The sequence below is a fragment of the Bubalus bubalis genome, chromosome 22 (genome assembly GCF_019923935.1).
Source record: "Bubalus bubalis isolate 160015118507 breed Murrah chromosome 22, NDDB_SH_1, whole genome shotgun sequence".
NCBI lineage: Eukaryota > Metazoa > Chordata > Mammalia > Artiodactyla > Bovidae > Bubalus > Bubalus bubalis.
The window spans coordinates 2355902-2364406 of NC_059178.1; the positions used below are offsets into that span (position 1 = coordinate 2355902).

General features: G+C 43.6%; 1 pseudogene; it reads right to left on the reverse strand.

Moving 5' to 3' along the window:
* Positions 1-2232: 2232 nt before the first annotated feature.
* On the reverse strand, positions 2233-5778 carry LOC112581416 (annotated as a pseudogene).
* Positions 5779-8505: the final 2727 nt, after the last annotated feature.

Sequence of the window (8505 nt, forward strand, 5' to 3'; positions counted from 1 at the left end):
ACAGGGAAAGCCAGCAACGTTTCATAAAGATGTGTCAAAGAATGTTTGAACTTACAAAATAGAAATTGAAGGATTTAGAGTGAGCACATTCAAATCGTCCTTAAAAAGCTTGAGGAAATAGATGAGCGGGGTCAAAGCGTGGGAGCCGTAGACAGTGTTTCACACAGCAGGCTTCTACCGGAAGCCACGCTCATGCTCCTGAGGGGATCCATTCACCCGGGAAAAGTGTCAGGAGGAAGTGACAACATCCCTTCTCCCCAGCGTCACACAGCAACATATTTTTCAAGTCAAGCAGGACGAGTTGTCAGGGAGAGAGGAGGCAAGCAGAAGTGAGCAAAAGAAGGCTCTGTTTAGAGAGAAAGTCCATGAAAACAAGATCTGAGGTGGCCTCTTTAGCCCAGTACAGCTTGAATGTGGAAGACTATGTGTAATTTTGGAGCAGGAAATGGCTACCCACCGCAGGATCTTGCCTAGAGAATTCCATGGCCAGAGGAGCCTGGCGGGCTACAGTTCATAGAGCCACAAAATGTCGGGCACGACGGAATGAGTATCCATGTGTGATGTATTAGAGTCCGAGAGTACTAATAAGATGGATTAAGCAAATAGAAAAGTATAGATAGAACAAGTGATGACTTCAATAACATGGAACATAAGCGTATTGAGTTTGTGAGAATCTGATGCAGCCTACAGTTCTTGGGAAAATACAAATCTATAAGTTATAGATGAATTATTTTATAATTTATCCAGTGATAGGAAATAAAGGGAATCATTTAAATTAAAAAAAAAAAAAAACCCTTATAAGCATGAGGAAATGTCTAACATTTGAATGCAATAGGATCCTAGTCATCCTGTATGGATCTCCACATGATAACATTTCTACAGTTATATACACTTAAAACTAAGATATTTTTAACCACAAATTTAATTAGGTTTCTCTGGAGACCCAGCCATGCTCTAGTCTGGCTGGAGATGCAGCGTGCCACTCAGGAGACTCTAGGAAACCTGTCAAAGTTAGACATAAATATAAAAAAATGAGTGACCGTTTCTGTAGCTCATATTCCATCTATGTCAAGCCAAGGTAACAAACAACACAGAATCCTGTCAAGCATTTATTTCATGTCGGCGACACCCAGGCCACAGTTGACTAATTTTTTTCCCCTTTCAAAATTGGCCAAATCTTTACGTACCATGTAGAGAATATTTTTGTCTTCACTTGGAAACGCGCTCTAGTGGTTGGATTATGTAAAAAACAAAACAAAAAAAAAGCCCATGAGAAAGCATGTTCCTTAATTAATAGAGTGAACGGTAACATCAATTAAGAACAGATAATGGGCTGCAGTTTGGACGGACTGTTGAGAAGAGGAAGCAGTTGGAAGCTGAACAGCACAGGACGCTGCCGTCTCCAGGACGGTGAGCCTCAGGCTGGGTGGGCACGAGGTGAGCTCCAGGGAGCGCGGGGGCAGCCTGCTCCGGCGGGGCGGGCAGGCTCGTGCGCCCGCCGGCTGTCGCCTCGGAACCAGCGCTTCTCCCCAAGCCCCCGAGCTCGGCTCACCAGGATGCGGACCGAGAGGCGCGGCCTGCGGCGGTTGTTCCTGCGCCCGTTGCTCTGGTCCCAGGCCTGGTCAGGAAGGGAGGCCTCTCTTAACACACCAGCTGGTGGCTGCCGGTCGGGCTACCGCGGGAAATGCGTGCCCAGTGTGCAGGGCACTGTGTGTGCTCATCGCGCACGATAGGAAGTCCAGCAGCAGCGCTGGGGTGAACGGCTGTGAACCACGGGGGCCGGGGGCAGAGCGGGCCGGAGCCGGGCCGGAGCGTCTCCAGGCTCCTTCAGAGCTGGATCTGCCGGGCAGATTCTCCGGCGCCGTCAGGTGCCTATTTCAGTTGGACTTTGTCACTCACATGGTTCTTTCTGGAATTGTTCAAGCAAGTCCTGTTTATTTTGTTTCTGTTTTAAGAGAGAAATAGAAAGAAAGAAAAAAAGAGAAACTGGAAGAAACATAAGTCTTTTCAATAACCTGAAGTTTGATTTTGAAATGCAAGGACGGTAGCAATAACGACAGAGCTCCGTGGAAATCAAAATTTTAATATAATTCCTCGAAAAGAGTTAGTCACTCAAAATCCTTTAGTGTGTCTTTTCAGAGTATGGGATTTGGGACATTCAGACAAAAGTCACTGATCTTTTTTTTTTTTTTCTAAAAGAAGATTTATTTGACAAGTTTCACCTAAAAGAAAAATCACAATACAGTGAAACATTTAAATCAAGGCCTCAGAATTTCATACAAACACCAAAACCAGAACGCTAAAGTATTGGTATTGCATATCAAATTTCCCCCAATAACTTAAAAAAAAAGCTTAAGCTTACGTGCCATAGAGGGTATTAAATTTAACTAGAATTAACAAACATGCCAAATGTTTCACTTTTAGTAGACACAACTCCTATGTTGAGTTCTACAGAAAAGCATGTCTTTCAACATGCATCCAGACAGGCTTCGATGTAATATAAGGTAAGAGCAACGTGTAACGTAATTCAACAGCTTTAACCCAAATACACTTACTGCTCAAGTACACCCTACAACAGAACTAACTTGAGAAAAGCTGAAAATTGTTTCACAGTAATAGCTTACTCAACCTGGTTGTTACATCCTAGATGAATGTGTGTTTAAAAATACCGAACCTGAAGTCTTTAAAACAATCCTGATTTCCACTTAGAGTAAGCATAAATCACAAGCTTGATTACAAAACAGCTAAACCATAAGTTTTTCTTTTAAAGATGTTGACCAAGGTCAGTGATCAGGATCAGTTACAGTCCCCATCCACCACTCACACTGGACGTGCTGGACGTCCCTCCCATCCGTTCACTCCTCCAGACACTCGGCTTCCACTACTGCAGTAGGTGCCTATCCAATGTTTGATTGAAAATCACTGGATTTCCTGTACAGCTTGGTCATATTCACTCATGCTGCTCTGGCCACCACAGCCGCCTCCATAAGCACCGCTCAGCTGCTGGCTGGCCGGGCCGCCATAACTGGACTGGTTTGCGTAAGCACCACCGCTTGCTCCTGCTGTAGAATCAAGAGTTCTGCATATGTGGTTGCATATTTGCTTTGTCTTTTGATGTAGCTGCCACAGCATCTTCATGGGTTGCAAACTCGACATCTGCTTCACCAGTTACTCTGCCATCAGGACCAGTTTCAGTATGTTCTCTCACAGGGTTGAGTGGTGAAAAAGACTTCTAAGTGCCATTCTCGGGAGCTCTGTGAGGTGGTCCCCACATGTGTGCAGAGTGTCCTGTCGTGTCCTGTTCCACAGTGCCCCATCCCCATGTCTGTGATCTGGCGTTCCTGAAAAACAGTAATTGAGGTCTCTTCCAAATCTACCTGACCCAAATCCGTAGCCATCATTATAGCCATTATAATGATCATAGCCTCCATAACCTCCACCGTAAGCACCACGCCTCGTCCTTCCAAAGCCAGCTCGTCTTCCGTGCTGTGATGCCCTCCGCCAGCCCCAGGTCTGTCATAGGGACCTGGCCGCACCACGGCCATAGGTTTTCGTGGTGGGTCACAGTGACTTCTAACTTCAGCTCGACTGCTCTTAAAGATTCCCATGTACCTGCGCCCTATTCTTTCCTTGTGTTTATTTAGAGCCATTTCAGCTATTTCCTGTGAAGCAAACCACATGAAGGCCTCCCCGGTACTCCTCCCCTGGAAGTCCACTGGCAATGTTATCCCATTTGGCACGATTTCCAACCCTGCGAAGAGCTGAACCATTTCTTCCTTGCTGCATCCAAAGGGGAGTCCACTAAGCCGTACAAAGCCGTCATTGGCCGTGTCAGGACTATTTGGACCAGTATGCTCTAGCACCCAATCCATGTCAGCATTGTTTGACTTGAATACTTCAATATATCAGGGTCCCATAGTTTCTCTGTCTTTTTTCAGGGCCACTTTGACTTCATCCTCTGATTCGAGTTCAACAAAAGCCTTGCCACTCGGTCTGCCTTCTCTGGTGTAGATGAAACGAATACCTTGAGCCCCATTTTGAATTTTGCAGTCCGAAGAAAAACTGCTGCACTTCGTCTGCCGAGCAAGACTAAGGCAAGCTCCGGACTTTCGCCACGAACCCCTCCCCACCTTCCGTGCCCAGCATCATCATCTCTTAGCGGGTGCTGGCATCGAATCAGACTGCCCACACAACTTCAGCGCAGCTAAGACGGAAATAAAAGTCCCCGATCTTTAAAGAATCAAAGATTACCATGATAGGGAGAGGAGAAACAGCAAATAATGAATACGATTGAAATATCAGTTGATGTTTTCTTACTACATACCCTTGAAATATTGCCAATCAGCGTGTCTCTTTTGCCGGTGAAACAGATGAATGGGATATTACAACACCCATCACTGCCCAGCAATGATCGCCCGACATTGTTGTGTTCTCTTTCAAAGTGCTGGGCAAGGATTTTTCATTAAATGCATCATTTACAGCTCACTGCAGTGTTCCGCAAAGTCAATACATATCCTTAACAGAAAGCAAAGAATGAAGCATGTGAAAGAGAGAGACAGAGCGTGGATCCAGCAATTGTCAGGAGCCCAGGGCATGCATTCCATCCTGACGCCAGGCTCCCTGTCAGCGCCTTGGACTGCAAGCAAAGAGGAAAGGCCTGTATCTGCATATTTATCCACCATTCTGGGGTCCCTTGATGGCAGGGTTCTGGGAGTAAAATGGATCTGGGAGTAAAACGGAAATAGTGGGCAATTGAAGGGATGGTAGTCAACCAGCTAGATATTCTCATCACATTACAGTCCCCAAAGTAACAGGAAGTGTTTTGCCAAAATGGAATAAAATGACCATGAATGACTTTCCCTCTTCCTGTTGTTATTATTCAGCCTCTAAGTCATGTCCAACTCTTTGCGACCCCGTGGACTGCAGCATGCCAGGCCTGCCTGTACCTCACTATCTCCTGGAGTTTGCCCAAGTTCATGTCCATTGAGTTGGTGATGCCATCCAACCATTTTATCCTTTGCTGCCCTCTTCTCCTTTTGCCTTCAATCTTTCCCAGCATCAAGGTCTTTCCCAACAGCTTTCAAAACCTCCTGAGAGGGGGAAGCACAGTGAAGAGCCTTTATCAATTATAATTTGGGCATCAATCAATGGAAATTTTTAATGGTTTTAAGGTAACATTTTTTGAGAGAAGTTGCCTTAAAATTATACCAACTATATATCAGTAACTCAGATATTTCAGAAGCAATTTCTGAAGCCACACTATGTGCCAAGCACTGTGTGAGGGAAGCGGGAATGAAAACACATAAGTAACAAAAAGCAGTCACTTTTCTCAAGAAACTTAAGGTTGAGTTGAGCTAGCAAGCTATCATAAAGTTAAAACCATAGGAAGAAGGCACTTGTCAAGAATCTTGTACAACACAGGGGATATAGCAAATATTTATTAGTAACTGTAAATGGAATATAATCTAAAAAAAATCGTAAATCATTATAATGTACAGCTGTATATTATGCATCAACTATACTTCAATAAGTGGAGAAGGAAATGGCAACCCACTTCAGTATTCTTGCTGGGAGAACCCCATGAACAGAGGAGCCTGGCAGGCTACAGTCCTTGGAGTTGCAAAGAGTCAGACACGACTAAGCGACACAATAGCAACACTTCAATAAGGGGCTTCCATGGTGGCTTAGTGGTAAAAAACAAAACAAAACAAAACAAAACCCTCATGGCAATTCAGGAAACACAGGTTTGATCCCTGGGTGGGGAAGAGCCGCTGGAGAAGGAAATGGTAACCAACTCCAGAATTCTTGCCTGGGAAATCTCATGGACAATGTGATTGTTGGACTAAACAACAACAACATACTTCAAAAAAGACTTCCTGACAAGTGTATTAGGATAAACGTAGTACTGTTTACAGGGACATAGTTGTATCAGTAACACGGAAAATTAATCAAAAATATTTGTCTTACTAGAAGCCAAAGCTCACTTGTGATTCCTATTATTATTATCATTATTAAAGAATATAAGTGATTTGAGTTTACTCTGTTGTTAGTATAGCAGGCTAAGTAAGTTGGCCATGTGTTCAAGGAGAAAAGAAATGAGTGTGATCCTCAGGAGCAGTTTGTCCCTTGACCTTGAGTTGATTCTCACTTCTGTCTGCTTGGTTTCTTTGTTTTGCTTCAGAATCTGCCTGGGAAGGAATTCTGAATATGTCTATAAGGAAGAAATTATTTCCTGGGATACCATATTTTTAGGGGAATTTTCCTCCTTTTTTTCAATGGTTGTTGGTGGTTTAGAAAACAGTGTGAAGGGACCCACGGAGTGTTTATAAAGAGAGGACACTTGGAGAGCATTATTTTAGAATGAAAATCTTTTATCAGCACAGATGTACTTTTTCATCTGGGTTCTGGCCCCAGCAACCAAGGTGTCAGTGAATTTCTAGGAGAAACTGGATTTTACAGGTGCCTTCAAATGCTTTGCATTTGGCCCTGGTTTCCGAGAATTTACTGGAAAGTTGAGGGAGCTCTCTAGTGAGCCGCCTATCTGATCTGAAATAAAAAATAGAGTTAGGATTCACTGGGGGCAAGCTGGCGGCTGGCTGCTTTGTCTTTTTAGTTTGTTTCTTTGTTCTCTTTTGTGCTCAGGGTCCCAATTATGGTTAAAACAACCAGCTTTGAGCGAGCATGCATGCCAGCTTGGCATAGCCCAACACCATTTAAATCTCTGCACTTGCCAAAGTACATGCAAATGCTTTTTTGTGAAAGAATTTCTCATTTGGAGATAGATTTTTACAGCCCTTTTTTTCCTTCTCTTTTCTTTCATTTTTGGTTGCAAATCTATTATTTTATCCACTACCTGCAGTCTTTGGTGGAAGACATGAGCGTGATTGAAGGTGGAGAGAAAGGCCAAAAGAAGTAGAATTTGATTATTTTATGCAAGCCATGGAAAATATAGTAGGGGTGATGGCATTCACAGAGCTACTTAGAATAATTGTCTTATGTCTTCTGAGATTCAGAAATGGCTTTTAGATTTTGTTTGTTTGTTGTTGGGCTTAAACCAGTGAATGCAGCATTTCATTTCTGTGTTTCTTAAATCTGAAATGCTCGAATCTGCAGAAACAGAATTGCTCTGCTGTCACTAAATTATGTATTTCTCATTTAGAAAACTTTCCAAGTTGACTATAAATAAATTAACTCTAGTTCTGAATAAATTAAGACTTTATTTTGTTGGTATTCTTAAGATGCCTATAAGGTTCCAAGGTTTTAGTGACTACTTCTCAGGTAAAAACTTTACATCTAAAACAACGTATTCACCTAAATTAATTTTATCTTTTTAATGAGGCAATTTAGTCAAACTTTACTTTTCCTGCATTATTAACATCTTTGCATATTTCACAGACATGCAAAATTTCAAAACATGTAAAAATGATACACAAATGATAAGAAGAACAAGGAGAACTGAGTTATATTAGAAGTGCCAGAATTATATTAGAAACTAAACAAATACCTTTTGAATGAATTAATAAATGATAATGGCTGACATTCTTCAAATATTAAATACGTGGCTGGCATTGTGCTAAGGACTGTTTTAAGGACAGCTTTGTTGAAATATAATTCATATATTTAAAACTCGCCCATTTAACCTGTACAGTTCGCAGTTTTTCGTTTCTTAACTCTGTGCAGCCGCCGCCACAGTCAGCCTCACGACATTTTTCTCACGGCAGAAGAAACGCTGGGCCCCTCCTCTCCCTCCAGCCCCGAGCAGCCACTAATCTAGTCGCTGTCGGTACCAATTTCTCTCCTCTGCACCTTCATATGAACGGCATCAGAGTGTGTGGTCTCTGTACCTGATGTCTGTCACTCAGCACGACGTTTTCAAGGCTGGTCCAAGTTGCAGCATGCACCAGGACTTTACTTGTGCCGTGTATCTCACAGCTAATCACCACAGAAACCTCCACAGGGGTTTCTGTTGTACTTAAACTGACCACATGAACAGAATAAGCCTCACGATAATCAGGTGACTAGCCCAAGGTCACACAGTGCAGGAAAGGGAACCAGGTCTCTCCAGCCATTGAGAAGCTTCTTTAGTCTTGGGCGGTTTGGGACTTTGAGGTCCTTCTAGAGACCCATGCAGAGAAGGGTCTCAGGTATCCCCTGTTGTCAACTGGGGCTGTCCTAGGAGAGCGCGGGGCCATAATGCCGCCTGGCTGAGCCTTCGTTCAGGAAACGGGTGGTATGTTTTGTTTGGGGCGTGCTTTGAAGCACAGACTGCTGTGAGGAGAACTGGAATAGAGAACTAAAACTGTGGTAGATTCTTCTCAGGATTAAGGTTGTCCCTGGGGCATTGAAAGTGAACACACTCTGGGGACAGAGGCGACTGGTTTGCTGTCAAGGTTCTGAGGAGGGCAGGCTGAAGCGAAGGAAATGATTCCCGCTGGGACAGGAAAGACCTCCCCGCACCTCTTCCAGAAGCCGGAGCGCCTACATGCACTCAGCTCCCACAGCCTT